At 43.0% G+C, this 17,796-nt stretch overlaps 1 protein-coding gene across 1 annotated transcript in view; it reads right to left on the bottom strand.

Moving 5' to 3' along the window:
• The window catches only part of AVEN (apoptosis and caspase activation inhibitor), a gene marked incomplete at its 5' end in the record, with an annotated part of 161,011 nt that overhangs the window by 23,490 nt on the left and 119,725 nt on the right, over positions 1-17,796 (bottom strand). The gene's annotated exons all lie outside the window — the stretch shown is intronic.

The raw sequence follows: 17,796 nt of genomic DNA, 5'->3' as shown, positions 1-17,796 counted from the left end.
GGGAAGAGTTTCCACCCAAGAAAGAATACAAGCAACAACAGACCCAACTTGCAGCCAATACCAACAGCCTGACTCCCAGAGAAACAGAGTTGCAGAGCCCACTGGGGCAGTGAGGGATGACCCCTCAAACACGCCAACCAATGTACCCCAAGTGCAGTGCATATTCCCCCCCTATGGTTAATTTTTCAAGGTTCAAGCTTCAACATCACATTACGTTTTTTGGCATTTTATATTGATATATATCCCAGAAAATGGAATTATTGGACCCAAGGGTAAAATATCCTTTGGTACTATTTTAACATGTTGCTATTGATCTGCTGAATCAGATCAATAGACTCAAATTGACAGTTCTACTTGCAGTGTGTTCATCCACTTTTACACAAATATCTGTGAAGTGCCTGCTGCATGCCAGACTAGAAACTGGAAACAGAAGGTTAAACAAGTCCCCATGCTCTTGGAATTGATATTCCACTACTTACAGGTTTTCTAAAGGGAAAACATTGAATTTATTCACCTATTTGCCATAAACCCCATCAATAAATTTTGTACTTATGGCCACACTACAAGTATAAGAGTTCTTTTTTTTTTTAAAAATTTATTTATTCATACAAGCACTGGGTACAGTCAGAAGCGCGGGAGGGTGAGAGAATTCACCAGAGCCAGAGCGGGAAGCAGAGCAGGCAGAGGGACCGAAGTACACTGCTGAGGGGAGCAGCGGGCGGCAGGAGAGGTCTGCGCGCCATGTGGGACCCTCGCCTGGCAGCCGGGGATTGAACCAGTGCTGCTAAGGCACTTAATATGCATTAAGTATATTAAGTATTTATTAAGCATATTTAGTAGTATAAGGTGTCTCACTTATTAAAATAGCATAATGGCATATTGATTTTATATTCAATTGCTTATAAAGTTTTCCATATTTCCACATTTTTTTCCCTAACATATTTCCTTAGATGCCAAATGCTGTATGCAATCTATAAAATTAGAGGTGTGTCTGGGAACTCAACCTTGGGCCACAATTTGGATGCCTTGATTTTACATCACAGCAAGATCCGGAAAAGTTCCTTTGTTAGAAGCAGTTTTTCTATATTTTCCTCAGGGGCTTAGTGTCCCAGCTCTTTCATACCCATTCTAAAGTTTCCAGATTCAGATCCTCTCTGAATTCATACTAACATACTCTTACTTTCCAATATGGCACTAGATATATATATATATATATATATATATATAAAATTTTAAAATATATAAAATTTATATATTTGAAATTTATATATATAAAATTTTATATATTTAAAAATATATAAAATTTAAATATATATATATATTTCCAGTATCCTCTCTGAATTCATACTAACATCCTCTTATATATAAAATATTTATATATTTCCAGTATATATATTTTATATATAATTTTATATATATATTCCCATATATACATTTCCAGTATCCTCTCTGAATTCATATTAACATACTCTTACTTTCCAATATGGCACTAGATATATATATATATATCCAATATGGCACTAGATATATATAAACTTATATATATTTCCAGTATGGTGATACTCACATATTTTTAAATCAGATCTGGGTTTTAATAGGTTTGTTGTCTTTGAAGCTTAAACCACTGATTTTCCATTGTTGTTCTCTAGGTCACATTTCCTACCTCACAGATATTCCTGGCATCGGGCACCACTATCTCTTAACTAAATTATCGCAGTGGCACACCTGCCTCCAGCGTGGTGTTCCCGGGTGCCCAACAACTCCAGCTGGTAAGCAAAGCCATCCATTCCCAGTGTTCAATATAAATTGATTTTCTAAATATATGTAACTGATCCTGCCAGCTCTTCAGCTGCACCTCTCTTACACTGCCCGCCACTGGATTCCTATAAAGTTGAGCATCTCTCTTCAGCCAAGATGGAGTACGAGAAGCCCAGCTTATCCTCCCACCTGAAACAACTGAAAAATCTGGGGGAAATTAGGCAGAATTCAGCAGGCTCTGAGTGACGAAGATGGAACTACGAGTCCAGAGAAATTGAAGTAAGTAGTGTTTACGAGAGAATTCCAGAAAGGACAGAGCTTCACAGAGAGAACTCAGGAGATCCAGAGAGGGAGTCCCCCGGTGCTGTGCAGACAGTGGTCACTGCTGAGGCGTGAAGAGCTGCTAAGGCCAAGGAAAGAACTGCCCCAAAGGATCACAGGAACAACCTACTAAAAGTCAGGTTGAACATTGTCTGAACAGGGGCAGCAACAGTGTCTTTTCCCACGGTTCAGACTTGCATGGGCAATGGGGTAGGCATTCGAATGCATCTCGCTGCAGGGGTAGGAATAATTAACTACGATGCTCTGGTCTCACCCAGAGAATCTCAACAACAAGACCCAAAAAGATCAATCTACTTCCAAGTAAAACTTAAAAGCAAGATTCTTTTCAACTACCAGAACAAAACTACCTGAGATTTATAAAAAAGGGAGATTATGAAATACCTAAGAAGGCAAAACTCACAATTTCTGACATACAATCAAGCTGCCTGGCATTCAACAAAGCCAGGGAATAACCCTGCCTCCAAGGAGAATAACCAATCCCCTGAAACCAAGCCAGATGGACACATTAAAATTAGCAGAAAAGGACAGTGTTGCTTGCCAACATGACTTACAACCCCCAAAACAATTTGGCCCTGACCTAATTCCCCAGCCCTCAAACTCCCCCTGAAACCCCATATTCAAGTCTACTGAATTTATTTTAGTTCTTCACAAAAATGCCATGTTTAGGCCTCCCCGGTGGTGCAGCGGGTTGAGCGCAGCCCTGTGAAGCTGTCCGCAGCCTCTGCAGCGCAGGTTCAATTCCCAGCCCGCCAGGGAGATACCCACATGGTGGGGCAGACCTCTCCTGGCTCGCCCACTGCTCCCCTCAGCAGTGTATTTCAGTCCTTCTGCCTGTTCTGCTCCCTGCTCTGTCTCTGGTGAACTCTCTCACCCTCCTGCGCCTCTGGCTTGTACCCCAGCTCTTGCATAAATAAATCTTTTAAAATAAATAAATGTTAAAAAAAAAAAAACCGCCATGTTCTTTCTTGCTTTCGTGTCAACTATTCCCCTGCTCCAAAGCTTGTCCAGTGTGGCACACAGGGAGATGTGAAGTGGGGAGGAAGTCCTGATTTCAAGAGGTTAACAACATCCTTGACGTAATACCCCACCATGACCAATTCTGGGGCATCACTGATTTTAAGTACCAGCTAGCAAAGTTCCTGAGTGTTTAAAACACTCCTCAGCTGCTACATTATCTGCACCCATCCCTCCCTCCCATCATCTGCTTGGAGCCTATTCACTCAGGTTTCAAATTCAGCATCACTTCCTCTGAGAAGACCACCATCATGCTTCAACCTAAGTTAAACATCTCTCCCCTGGGCGCCCGGAATACACTGCACACTTTCACCATCATAGCACTTAATGATTTTTTTTGGTTTGCACCTGTCTGATGCACAAACCCCAAAATGCTAAGTATGATGCCTGCCCTACTGTCCCTGCTAAGCATTAGCACAAGAGCAGGCATTTAAGGATACCCAGAAAATCAACTGATTAAGTGATGAAAAGGAACAAACTTCTGATAATTGCAACAACACAGGTGAATCGCAAATGCATGACAATGTGAAGAGGCAGGAACAAAAGGTGACAGACTCTATGACACCATTTATAAGACATCCTAGAAATGATAACGCCCACAAATCGTGGTTGCCAAGACCTGAGGTCAGGAAAAGGGGTTGTAATGGGGCACAAGGAAACTTTCTGAGCAAGCGGCAATGTTTCCTGTCTTCACTGTGGTGGTGGCCACATTTATAGAAACTATACTTAAAAACTTACGATGCATTAATCATACAAGAAAAAAATTAATTTTTTAACAGCTGAATAAACCCATCAGTGCTTAGACAATACTGATGAGTAAAACACAGCCCAAACTCTTGATCCATTTACAGGGGCGGAAGGAGGGGCAACAGTGAAGACTAGACAGACACACTGAATCATTTTCCAAGGCAACCTTAACAAACTACCAAAACTAGATGGCTTAAAACAGCACATTTAGTCGTGAAGTTCTGGAAACTCAAAGTTTGAAATCAAGGGTTCTTCCTTTCTTCTTGCCTACTTCTGGCGTTCCTGCCAAGCCTTGGTGTCCTGAACTTGCAGTTGCAGCACCGAGGCCTCCACCTCGGTGGTCATGTGGTCACCCCCCACTCCCACCACATGTCTGTATCCAAATTTTCCCTCTTCCTTTCAGGACACTGGTCGCTGTATCAGGACCCAGTAGGGTCTCATCTTTTGATTACATTTGTAAAGATATTATCCCCAGATAAGGTCATATTCAGCAGGAGTCACAACTCAATCCATAATACACAAATAGCCCTGAAATGAGACAACATATTGAAATAGGAAGGACTCAGGGACAAATTTTTGCTGCCCATAAGCTAATAAACAAGAGGTTAAATAAGCCTGATGATTCTAGGTCCAGACACCCGCTGCTATAAATGTCCCAGCCCATTGGGTCTGTACTAATTTCTCCCCAGTCTACACATTCCTGAGTGCTCTCTCCACAGTTTACCAAGTTGATTGCTATGGGAGTTGTAGACCCAGCAGAAAGAACGTACAGACCTTGAGATCTGACCAGTTCAGACTAGAGCTGTGACTACTTGACCTCCATGAGATGTTCCCCTTGGACATGGTCACAAGCCCTGCATGGCCTCTGAGCTCACTGGTGCTAACAACTAGCAGCAATAAACAGACTTTAGCCAAGTCCACTCTCCTTGCTTTCTCAGCCAATCAAGCTAAATTCCTTTCTTCTCAAACTCTGATCCTAAAATCTAAATAGATCTCTAGCCCAGCACTTTGGGGAGTCTCTCTCAAGTCCAAGGAGGTTCCCGGGAGCTCTCTTTCCTTGCTCTTTCACTAGTCAATAAATGCTGACTCCTTGTCCGCCCTCACCAATATCTGCAGAGCCCACTTTCAATCACAATTAGAGGGTCTTAAGAGTCCCTGCCTGGGCTTAGGAGCAGGGCCCCTCGGTCCATCCCTCTGATTCCCAGCAGGGAGAACAGTGGGCAGCGCCTGGTTATCCTCCTGTGTTGTTGGGGAGTGGAATCAGACTGAGGAGCCCCAGGCCCAATGCCTTGTCCCATGATAATATAACAGGTAACACAAAGAACTATAAGTGCTATGGTTCAGAAGCTCTAGGGGGGGTTGAAAGAGGGCTCCAGAGTGTTTGAAAATTAATATATGAAAAAGTCCTAGAGAGAAGAGTATGACTTGGGCCGGGAGGTATGAACGAGAAGAGTAGAACATTCTAAGTCAAGGAAAGAATTACGATCATGCTGTAAGACAAAGGCAGGAAAGGGGGCTGGATGATAAGCAGGAAGGAATCGAATTTGCCGAAAGCATTAGCTCTAATCTGATACACTGGAAAAATAAGTGGGAGCAGGTGGCAGGGGGTCAAAGCCTAAAATAAAATAAACTTGTGCTTCATTCAGTCGACTTTTGGAACCAGTGAGGAGATACTGGAGATAAAAAAAAATCATCTCATTCCTGCTCAGATAACACACTGAAGAAGTTGACATATGACTGAAGATTTTGCAAATGTGGCTCTTCAGGCTGTTCATGTCACCTATGCTGCAATCACTGATATCCAAACCGCTGAGTCAACTAATGCGTAGTATCAGAGCAAGAAATGGCTGAAGGTGGTTCATCTATTCCAGTCATGGCTGAAACAGTTCCCTCTTAAAAATGCAATGTTTTCTTCTGGTAACTTGCAAGCTAGCAAGCAAAATTTAGTAAGATATCTACCTTGCAGAGAAACAATTCCCTTAGGTAATTCCCTTCTCCAAAAGAGCGTTCCCAGGGTGTAAACCCGCTCGATTTTTTTAGGTTACAAAACCGAAGAGACTCAACCCACAGTTAAATTATTTATTTTTACATACAGAAAGAAAAGTCACGTGCAAACAAGTACACTGAATAAAGAACCTAATTGACAGCAATTCTCCTGAAATTCTCAGCGAGAATGCCAAGGCCACAATTATTGTGTGCATTCTTCTCCTAGCATCGACGTCTGCACTTACGAACACTTTTTCCCCGATGCTTCTCTCTGTGCCATTTTCTAGGACTATGGAATCGTAATTGCTCTATGGAAGTGAGTCCTTGAAACCCTTTGGGATCTAGAAGGTCACCTCTCCACAAAGCTATACTGTGTCTAAATGTTCTCTGGCACCCGAAATTACAACTGCCCTAGTATAGGAAGGAGAACAGAGTTTCAGAAAAACATTTTTTTAAATTTTAAATTAAAAAAACTGCATAGCCAGTCATCAATTAAAATAGCATGGTTGGCGTCACCTTTCTCTGCAGCCACATCATTCCCTCCAGGTCTAAACCTGACATTTAGCTACAGGTAACAAATTTAAATCAAATTATATTTCAAACTCCTAATTGCTCGATTTCATAAATGCCAATACCAGTGAATTAATTACCAGTGAACAGCTTGTCATTTTCCCTCAGTAGTAACCAGGGACATCTCCCTTTCCCAGATTCCCCAGGTTGGGGCTAAAAACCACTGATTTGTATTTTTGGTGCCTTCCCAGCTCTCAATTAATTGACAGTGCCTGTTTCCTAAATTTTTCCACTCCACTTTTAATTATAATAACTGCTTTATGAGAATCTACTACATGTCAAATAATGGGCCAGGTGTTTTATGTATCTCCCGCCCTGAACATACCCCTGCAGGATGAGTGCTGTTATCCTCATTTTTCCAATGAGAAAATTTGAGGCCCAGGGAATTTTAAAAGTTCCCAAGTTTTCACAGCAATTAAGCACTGAAAAGCAGTTCTTTTTGACCTCAAAACCCACATTCTCTTATATATGCATGCTGTCTCTTAGTAAGCATAGACGAGCTACACAATAGAATTCGTATTTTATTTATCTGTTTCCCAAACATGTCTGCTTACGTGTGATTGCGGTTGAGGAAATTTATAGTTAATGGGATTATAAAAAGCCAAAAAATGTGTGAGTAGACCATGACATTGTATCAATCTGGGTCTTAGTTGTCAGCCCCAGACACTGATTTGGGCTGACTTAAGCAGGAAAGGAGTTTGCTGCAATGTAGTGGGCTGCCGTTTATATGCCACACAATTTACCACTTAAACCGTACATTTCAGTGCTTCTCAGTATATTTACACAGCTATGCAACCGAGGCCACAGTCAATTTTGAACATTCCTTCATCCCAAAAGGAAGCTTGTACCCATCAGCAATCGTCCAGTTCCTCCCTTCCCACCAAGCCCTAGGCAACCACTACTTACTTTTTCTCTCTCAATTTGCCTATTCTGGAAATTTCATATTAACGGACCAGTGTGTGGCCATTTGTCACTGGCTTCTTTCACGTAGCATATTTTCAAGGCTCACCCATGATGCAGTATGTATCAGTACTTATTTTGATTGCCAAGTATTCCCCTGTGTGAATATAACATTCTGTTTACCGTTCGTCTGTTAGTACTGTTTTACTTTCTTTGAACCAGACTGTGCTTGCTTTTATACTTTAAGTACAATAACTTCTGCCTTAGCCTTATGTGTGTCTCCTACTCTGTGAAGATCAGTTTGCTCCCAGCAACCTCCCAGAATTGCAAAAGCAATTGTCACCCACTGACCGATTTGCCATTCTTTGGGTCACTAGACCTGAATCCCCTTCCTTTTCAGACAGAGTCCTCCTCCTGGCATGAAAGGTATAAGAACACAGGTACACAGGCCATATTGATCATTAATACTCATCCTGGTATTTGAATGGAAATTAATGGGGAAGATAAGGAACCATGAATTAGAAATGCTGGGTGAAGGCAACTACAACCAACAACCAGCTTCTCAGAAGACAGGCCCCGCCACAGTCAATACTGTGGTAAGGATGGTATAAGGCACAGAGGCCTGCGCCTGCACGGTAGCAAGTCCTGGATTGATCAGCTGTGCCCTATCACGTGAGGCCCTCTAGCCTCTGAGCCTGGTTCTCTAAGAGGCCAGGAGTAGCCCACTACGTTGCAGCAAACTCCTTTTCTGCTTAAGTCAGCCCAAAGCAATGTCTATGGCTGACAACTAAGACCCAGAGTGATACAATGTCATGATCTACTCACATAGTTTTGGCTTTTTATGATCACATTAACTATAAATTTCCTCATCCACACAGATAGGACCACACATAAGCAGACATGCTTGGGAAATAAATTATGAATTCTTTCTATTGTGCAGATTGCCGCCGATTGTTAAACATTCATATGAATGTGGTGTTTGAGATCAAAAAGCACTGCTTTTCATTGCTTAATTGCTGTGAAATCTTGGGAACATTTTAAAATTCTCAGGGCCTCAAATTTCCTCATTGGGATAATGAGGATAATAACACTCATTCTGCAGGGGTATGTTCAGGACGAGAGATATATAAAACACCTGACCTGTAGCAGATTCTAAAAAAACACAACCCTACACTTACAACCTGTCCATTCCTCAATGTTAGCGCCAAGCTAATCATGAATTTTCTTCAAAACTAGGGCAAAGTAATTCAATCCAACCCAATGCACAGATCCTGGCACACTAACATCCTTCATGTTTAGTGGACTAGTCAGCACACTCTCAACTTGTGTGTCTAGATTTTCTCAGTGTCTCCTGTACATGAATTATCATCCATAAATCCTTGAGGACACATATTAAGTTGAAAATTTCAGTTTTATTCCTAACCGGGAAGATACTGACGAGGAAACGGAACATGGAGGTAGAGCCATTTCTTCTATTGATGGTCATCAGCTTTTTCTGCCCAGCCATGAATTTAAAGGAATAGGACAATAGACTTGGACTATCTCCCCGTTTCAGCCTCTGGCCCACCCCTGGGCTGCTACTGTGTGCCTGTATCACCTCGATTTGTCCCCATCTGGCCAACACTAGTTCTCTGCTGACACCTACTAGCACTAAATTAAGGGGGCTCCCCTTGCTGGTTTCTGGGACTTCAAGCAAGAGCAACGGAGGCTACTCCCTCCCTCCCCACTCAGGGCTGTGCCTTGCTAGCCTACTCAAGTTGATTATCAGGACAAAACCCTGCAAATTTTATGGGGTGACTCAGAGGAAGGTCTGGGGCACCAAGGTCAGCTATTTTGATTTCAAACTGCAGTGAGCTTTTTAAACGAGACATTGTTTCTTAAGGGACCTAGCCAGCCCTGCGTTCCCTACATTTTTCACACATGGGGGCAGCAAAGAATCTGCTAGGTCAACTCATCAAAGAAGGAAAGGTGACGCTGCTTTAGGCCACCAGGCTGTTAAGTCCTCATAATTTATCAGTAAGTGGCTTAGAAGTGCAGATTTCAGGGCCTCCCTGGTGGCGCAGCAGTTGAGCGCTGGGTTGCAAAGCTGCCCGCAGCCTCTGCAGCGCCGGTTCGATCCCCAGCTGCTCCCCGGCCACCGGAGGAGGGTCCCACATGGCGCGCAGACCTCTCCTGCCGCCCGCTGCTCCCCTCAGCAGTGTACTTCGGTCCTTCTGCCTGCTCTGCTCCCCGCTCTGGCTCTGGTGAATTCTCTAGTCGCTTCTGACTATGCCCAGTGCTTGTATAAATAAATAAATAAATCTTTAAAAAAAAAAAAGTGCAGATTTCAGGTTGCCAGGTATCCTTCATTCCCGCGCCTCTCCATTCTGACAACTGTACACAAGTTAAAAAACCAGCCATTCATGAGATCAAGCAGCGCGGACGTCACTTCCCTGGAGTTCTAACAATCCTTGAAAATAATAAAGCATTAACAATATCCCTGCCGCACTGCCCTAAATCGCAAATTTCCCAAGACCAAAATAAGCGCTATATGGAGCAAAGATCTTAATGTAAAAAAGGTGAACGTGTTAGAAGAAAACATGGGCAAATTTTACATTTCATAATCTTGGGGGTGGGGAAGAACTTTACAGATTATGAAAAGGTGACCGTAGAGCCTAAAGCTATAGAGTTAAAGGACAAATAATGTAAAAAAAAAAAAAAAAAAAATTGTAACACAACAGATAAAAAGGTTACTCTTCATCTATACAAGGTGCACATTAAAAATCTCTTTTAAATATGCTTGTGGCAAAATATACATAATGCAATATTTAATTTTTTTAAGTGTACAGCTTGGTGATTTTTTTTTTTAATAATAAATTTTATTTTTATATTCCCCATACAATTGCAGCCCCCCCATTCTGGCCCCAATCCCTCCCCTACCGCCCCCGCCCCCCTAAAAGTGTCTCTGGTTCACAGTTTTTTGTTGATTTTGATTTTCACTTTCTTATAGTTATTCATTTTCCTGGTCCCTTATTTAAGTTTTCTAGATTCCTGCTATGAGTGAGACCATCCGGTATTTTTCTTTTTCTTTTTGGCTTATTTCGCTGAGCATGATCCCTTCCAGCGCCATCCATGTTGCTGCAAATTGCATGTGTTTATCTTTTTTGAATGCTGAGTAATATTCCATGGTGTATATGTACCACATCTTCTTGATCCAGTCATCTATTTTGGGGCATTTGGGTTGTTTCCAAAGCTTAGCTATTGTAAACAGTGCTGCTATAAACATAGGGGTGCAGGTGTTCTTTGGAATTGATGTTTCTGTGTCCTTTGGGTAAATACCTAGGAGTGGAATTGTACAGCTTGGTGATTTTTAAGCACATTCACATTGTTGTATGACCATCACCACCATCCAACTCCAGAACTCTTTTTTTTTTAATTCCCACACTGAAGCTCTGCCCAGTAAACAGAACCTCCCACTCCTGGGCCTCCCTGGTGGCGCAAGAGGTTAACACACAACCCATGAAGCTGTCCGCAGCCTCTGAAGCACGAGTTGAATCCCCGGCCAGGGAGCTACCCACATGGCGCACAGACCTCTCCTGTCTCACACGCTGCTCCCCTCAGCAGTGTGTTTCAGTGGATCTGCCTGTTCTGTTCCCTGTTCTGTCTCTGGTGAATCCTCTCACCCCCCACACCTCTGGCCTGTACCCCAGTTCTTGTATGCATAATAAATCTTAAAAAAAAAAGGACCCCCATTCCCTCCACCCTGGCTTCTGCCAACCAATATTCTACTTTCTATCTCTAAATTTGCTATTCCAGGTATCTCACAAGTGAGGTCATATTGTTAGCAGACAGAGGGAGGGGCACTCCAGGCCCCCCAAACCTGCCGGTATTAATGGGTTCTGTCATCCACCACATAAAGAGAAAACATATTCTTAGAGCATAAGACCTTTATCAGAAAAGAACTTTAATACAATTAGTGAGCAACAGAGAGAAAAAAAAAGAATATAGTTAAAATAGTTTGCCCAGAAAGCACCCAAAGTTACCCATTCCCTGGTGGGTAAATGCCCAGCCAAACAGGGTTGGCCCCAAAGCCTGCCACAAACCTAAGGCACCTTCTGGTGGGGACTCACAGGGGCACAAGGGGACAGGCAAGTCTGGAAGGAAAGGCGCACAATCAAAATACAAGTCATTGTCAGTCTCCCCACAAGTCTCTCACCCGCGTCTCTGTCTCTTTCCAGTGTCTCCTTTCATGTCCCCCAAGTCCCCGGTGCAGGTCCAAGGCCGAGACGCAAGCTCGGCTTCCTATTCATACAGCTCCCTGCTCCACGCGGCTCCGCCAGGTTTTCTGTTCCTCTCCCGCTCTGGTCTTCTCCAGCTTCCCCTCCCAGTTCAGCTCTGCCCTTCCTTAGGGTGGGGCAGGAACCTGGAAGCTCCCCTTCCTCTGGGGACCCCTGTCACTATACAGTCCATGCTCTTTTTTCTGACTGGCTCTCTTCACCTCGCGTAATGTCCTTAAGGCTCATCTGTGCTGTTGCCTGAGTCAGAATTGTCTTCCTTTTTAAGGCTGAATAATATTCCACTGTCTATATGCATACCACATATTGTTTATCCATTCATCCATCAACAGATCATTAGGCTTTTGGTTATTGTGTACAAATCATTTTTTAAAAGACAATCCACTGAATGGACTACCCCACAGGAAGTCCGAGTTCTGGTCACACAGAGGATGGCTGCAGGGGAAGAGCCCCCCCAGAGAGGGCAGACCTCCCGTGAGCCTGAGGTGACAAACCTGGAGATGTGAAGTGTGTCTGTTTCTCTCACGTAAACCTTGCTGAATTGTGGAGCCGCTTCAGAGACCAAAGTGGCTTTGAACATTTCTTTAATATCCCCTGCGGCTCCTCGGAGCTGCCTGCCTGGCAGTCCCTCAAATTAGCTCCCTAAGTGCTAGTTACTTTTCTGATGTTTCAGTTTGTTAGTGACCAGGCCACAAAGTTGAATAGGCTGTGAGTGACCAGTCCCCAGCCCAATTTTACCCTCAAGTCCTGTAATTTTGTGTGCATTTTTGCACAATCCCAGGTTTCTCAGGAAGGCACACAGCAATAACATCTTTACTTCGACACTCAGGAACAAAGACCACATTTTGCACCCACTACCTTAGGGAGAACGCGAGCTAGGTAACAGGTTGGCAATTCAGAGAAAAAGACAAAAGAAAAATGTGCAGGAGGAAAACACGTAAGAGTTTCAATATCAATAGAGTATTTGCCTATCTGATAATAAAGTGATTTTACACTACATTAAGGCGCTGATAAGAGCATGGAAAAATACCAGTATGCTGTGGCTCAAAATTAAAATGAGAAAGAGGGAATATTTTCTGCTGGTTAACATTATGCTGAGGCGAGACACAAAACTGTCTTATATGAGGGTGACTTGATTTTTAATCGCGGGCCCTGTCAGCACACTGGCCCGTAGAATTAGGAGTTTCAGTAACTGCTCATTCTTCTCCTGTAGCAGCAGAATTTTGGTTCTATGATGAAAGTTTCATCTCTATTTCTTCCCCCATCAAGCCAACAACTATTTCCCCTTTTCTTAATTAGATTTATTTATTTTCTTACATTGCTGTTCATATGTGATCTCTCCTCTCAGGTGAGTCCCGCTCTTCTCCCACCACCAGGGCACACGTGACCAATCACCACAGTCCCCTGTGCTCTTATGTCCGCTGTTCAGACCCCTGTCCCTCCCTCTCCCCTCCGTAGGCCTCAGATCTATGGTCAGATGGCAAGTTTTGTCTTTTTCCTGACCCTTTGTGCAGTTTCTCTATATTCATCCTATAAATAAAACCACCTGATATTTCTCTTTTTCCTTCTGACTTAATTCGCTTTGCATCAACCCTTCCAGCTCCATTCATGTTGCCTCAAATGGCATGAGTTTGTCTTTTTTGATCACTGACTAATAGTCCGCTGCGTGTATATACTACAACTTTTTGATCGATTCATCTATTTGGGGGCCTTTAGGTTGTTTCCATATCCATAGCTATTGTAAATAGTGCTGCAGTAAGCAACTATTTTACTTTTTAAAAGTTTAAAATCAAAATTTTATAATGACTAAAATTACTAGTATTATCAGGCATATAAACACTGTTAGTTTCAATTTATCTAGGACTTCTTTTTTAAGCATTAAGAACATGTGCTTAGTAAGCAAGGTACTGCTGTTAAGATGAGTCTCATTTCGGGTTTTCTGGGCAGCTGTGTAAGAAACACATTCTCTTCCTTTCTCTGAGATTTGTCAATGCGGAGTTAGAGAGTGTCAAAAACAGACAAGGTGAGAAGATGTGAGGGTGGCTATGAACCTTGCAGGCAACAATTAAGGGGTCTATTTAGAGTCACTAGTGGGGTGAACGAAAGAGAAACAAAAATACCAAGTAAACCAGTTATTACAGCCCCACGCTCAGCAAGGCTTTGTGCCTGGTGAGCAAGGGCACTGGCCACAAAAGCAAAGCATGAGGGCCTCCCTGGTGGCGCTGGCGATTGAGCTCAGTGCTGTGAAGCTGTCCGCAGCCTCTGCAGCGCAAGTTCGATCCCGGCCGGCCGGGGAGATACCCTCATGGCACAGCAGACCTCTCCTGTCTCGCCCACTGCACCTCTCAGCAGTGTATTTCAGTCAGTCTGCCTGTTCTGCTCCCCACTCTTTCTCTGGTGGGTCGTCTCATCCTCCCACACATCCGGCCTGTACCCTGGTTCTTGTATGCATGAATAAATAAGTCTTTAAAGAAAAAAACAAAACAAGCAAGCGATCAGGGCCTGAAACTAGTTCTACCAGCACCTGTGCACATTTCATTAGCCTGAGGCTAAAATGATGTGCTGGCATAGGCTTCCTCTCTCAGAGCACCGCTGGGAATCTCTGCCTTAGGATTTTAAAAAGTGACGGGAAAGAGAATGCACTTCATAACACGTAAAAGTCTCCCCAGGGAGCCTCCCTCTTACAGCAGGGGGAGGTCTGCCCCACAGGACTCCCTGGGGAGGATGAACTCACGCACGAGCTACAGATGGCCAAGGCGTTCACATCGACAGGGACAGAGCTGAAAAGCCAGGGCTAAGCCACATCTAATGCAAGCAAATGGCAGCGCTAACCTCCGGAAGGAGACACATTCATTCCACAGCACGGCGAACTGGTTATCACCGCAGCTATCCACCTGTCCACTTCTCCACGCATTGAATGGGGATTTCAAGATCATAAATATTCCCTGTTCAGTTCTTAGATCTCTTTGGAAGAAAAGCAACTTTAAAACGAGGTGTCATTGTGATTCAACAGAGAGCAGGGGGAGAAGCTAAAACAGTGAGGGAGTTGCAAAATCGGAACTGCACAGAATCCACTTCACTTCAATCTCTCTCAAAAATACTGTTCCTTATTTCTCTCAAGACAAAGGCCAGCACCAGCACCTTGTCTCACCCCTCCTAGTATCCAGCCATCGTTGTGCTGGTGCTGTATAAGGGGACAAGCAAACCATGTGGCTAAAGTGCGCTCAACTGACCAGGGACAGGACGCCTCTGGAGGAAGCCAGGGCAGGACGCCTCTGGAGGAACAAGGGTAGGAGTTGCCAGGATATGCACCAGAAAATCAACAGCATCCCTGGTTATTTTCACATGTGCTTTCATTTCTGTTTTCTTTTTATGAGAGGCATTTAAATGATGCGCTATTTTACATACTCCTTCATACAGCTCCAGATACCTTTCATTCAAGTGACGTTTAAAGATAATGCAATGCCTGGAAAAGCAGGTACATGTGGGATTCAGTACGGGAAGACCAGAAAATAACTCAGTAAACAGAGACAGCTCTGCTACAAGCATAAATTACATTTGAAATCTATTGCATTCCAGGGTAAAGGTATTAAAATAAGATTTCAAGCCATAAATTGAGAGGGCTAAAGAGCTAAAAACAATGGTGAGTGGTATACAGAGCTCTGAAAAGAAAAGCATGCTATTATTTTAACATTAAAATGTCATTGTGTATCTATCTTCTAATTGGCAATATGAAAAGGCAGAAATCTAATTTGTTATAAATTACACAGACAATTGGACTAGCAATTAAGAATCACCTAAGTCAACTTTCCATTATTTAGAGGTTGACAACGAGTGAGTGACTTGCATTCTTCCATGACTTCTTCGAAGTTATCTATTGGGGGTGGGGTGGGGGCTGCTCAATGTGCACAGGAGCTAACACACAGAAAGCGAGAGGGAAAAGCGAGAAGCTAGGAAATGCAAGTCAGTTCACTATTTTCACACTGGCCCTTCCAATAACTGGTGTTGATGAAGGACAGGAACTCAGCCTTCCAGGACGGTTTCTGTCGCCTGAGTATTTCTGGCTTTATGCAAACTACGCGCAGATGTTTGGAAACAGCACAAGATAATGGAAATCAAAGAGACCTGTGGTTAAAGCTGATCTCTACAACTCATTAGCTCATTAGCTCTGTGACCCTCATAATAAAGTTAATTAATTTCCCTTAAGTTTCTTATCTGCAAAATAAGATTTAACACTAACTATTTCATAGAATTATTGTTAAGTTTCAGTAAAAGAACACATGCAGGTCTCTTTTAGAAGAGGCATAATAAATACGAGTGCTCCCCACATGTTCTTAGTATTTCCCTCTTACAAAAATAATAGAACACAGTTGGTAGGTATTCCACACAATACAGTTCTTGCTTTAGATTTTAAAATTACCGGTTGTAGTGGCAAGGGAAACAAAAGCAAAAACAAACAAACAGGACTACATCAAACTAAAAAGTAACCGTAAAGGGAAAAAACTATTATTAAAACAAGAAGATACCTTGCCAGGGGGAGAAAATATTTGCACATCACACAACTACAAGAGGCTAACATCCAAGATCTACAGCGAACTCACACAACTGAACAAAAAGAAAACAAAGAACCCAGTCAAAAAATAGGCAGAAGAGCTAGAAAGATACTTCTCCACTGAAGACAGATGACCAGCAGCACAGGAAGAGAAGCTCATCATCACTTACCAGGCAAATGCAAAGCAAACCACAGTGAGGTGCCACCTCACCGGCAAGAATGGTCCATATCAAAATAACCAGAAACAAGTGCTGGCGAGGGTGTGGGGAAGAAGGAAACCTTAGACACTGGACCAGTCGCTATGGAAATCAGTATGGAGGATCCTTAAAATATTAAAAATAGATCTATCATAAGATCCAACACTTCCACACTTAGGTATCTACCCGAAGAACAAAAATGCTCAGACAGGGCCTCCCTGGTGGCACAAGGTTCAGCACTATAAAGCCATCACCAGCCCCTGCAGCACGAGTTTGATCCCCGGCCAGGGAGCTGATCCACATGGCGCAGCAGACCTCTCCTGTCTCGCCCGCTGCTCCCCTCAGCAGTGTACTTCAGTGGATCTGCCTGTTCTGCTCCCCACTCTGTCTCTGGTGAATCCTCTCACCCTACCCCCTGCACCTCTGTCCTACACCCCACTCCTGTGTGCATAAATAAAAATAAATCTTTAAAACAATTCATTCAAAGGGATATAAGCACTCCTTGTCTGCTGCGGCACTACGCACAACAGCCAAATTATGGAAGCGACCCAGAGAGCCATCCACAGGACAGTAGATTAAGAAGCTGTGCTGTATATACACAATGGAATACTACTCAGCTATTAAAAAAAGAAGATGAAATCTTGCTGTTTGTGACAACATGGATGGACTGGGTGGATTACGCTCAGTGAAATGAGTCAGGACAAAGACAAATAGCAGATGATTTCACTCAGATGTGGAATACAAAAACAAAAATTAAAAACCAAAGGAACAGACAAAACCAAAACAAGTCCTAGAAATATGACTACAAAACGGAAGCTACTAAAGGATAGAAGGTGGGAGAAAAGAGGGAGGAGACCCAAGGCCTGGGGTGAATGACTGTGGGGCTTTGATAGTGGGGTGGCGTGGTAACATCAGAGCAGGTGTGAGCCTGTTACCCTACATCATATGCAGGGCTGTAAACCAATGCTACCTCAAAAAAGAAATAAAACTATCAGTTACATAGCAGTTGTTATTAAAATTAGTTTTAAAATAAGTTTTGTTAGACAAGGGGAAATATATTCATAGAAAGAGCATTAAATAGGGACAACTAAATGAGATTCCTCACCAAATTATTATCTATAACATTCGGGATAATTCTCGGTGAAAGGGCAAAAGTACAATATAAAAATCACCAAGTATGAATTTCCAGTGAAGTGTAACCAAATCCCTCTCAGAGAGGACACAGTTGAAGCTACATCCCCTTGAAAAGCTGAACTGTCCTAACGCCCTCTTTTAAGGAATAAGCTTGTCTTTCATGGCAAACTGAGCAAATCAGTCATTAATACAGTCCAGGGATCTAAGCAGCATGTGCTCTACGGCCACTGACGGCAAAGGGAAAATTGAGTCCCAACAGGCCAGTGACTAAAATCCATATTTGGTGAGAACTTTCTAAAACTTCATTAGTAAAAATTAACCC

Source organism: Talpa europaea, assembly GCF_964194135.1.
Source record: "Talpa europaea genome assembly, chromosome: 8".
Classification (NCBI taxonomy): domain Eukaryota; kingdom Metazoa; phylum Chordata; class Mammalia; order Eulipotyphla; family Talpidae; genus Talpa; species Talpa europaea.
Note: the sequence above shows the minus strand (reverse complement) of the source record. Positions and strands in the feature narration are given on the sequence as shown.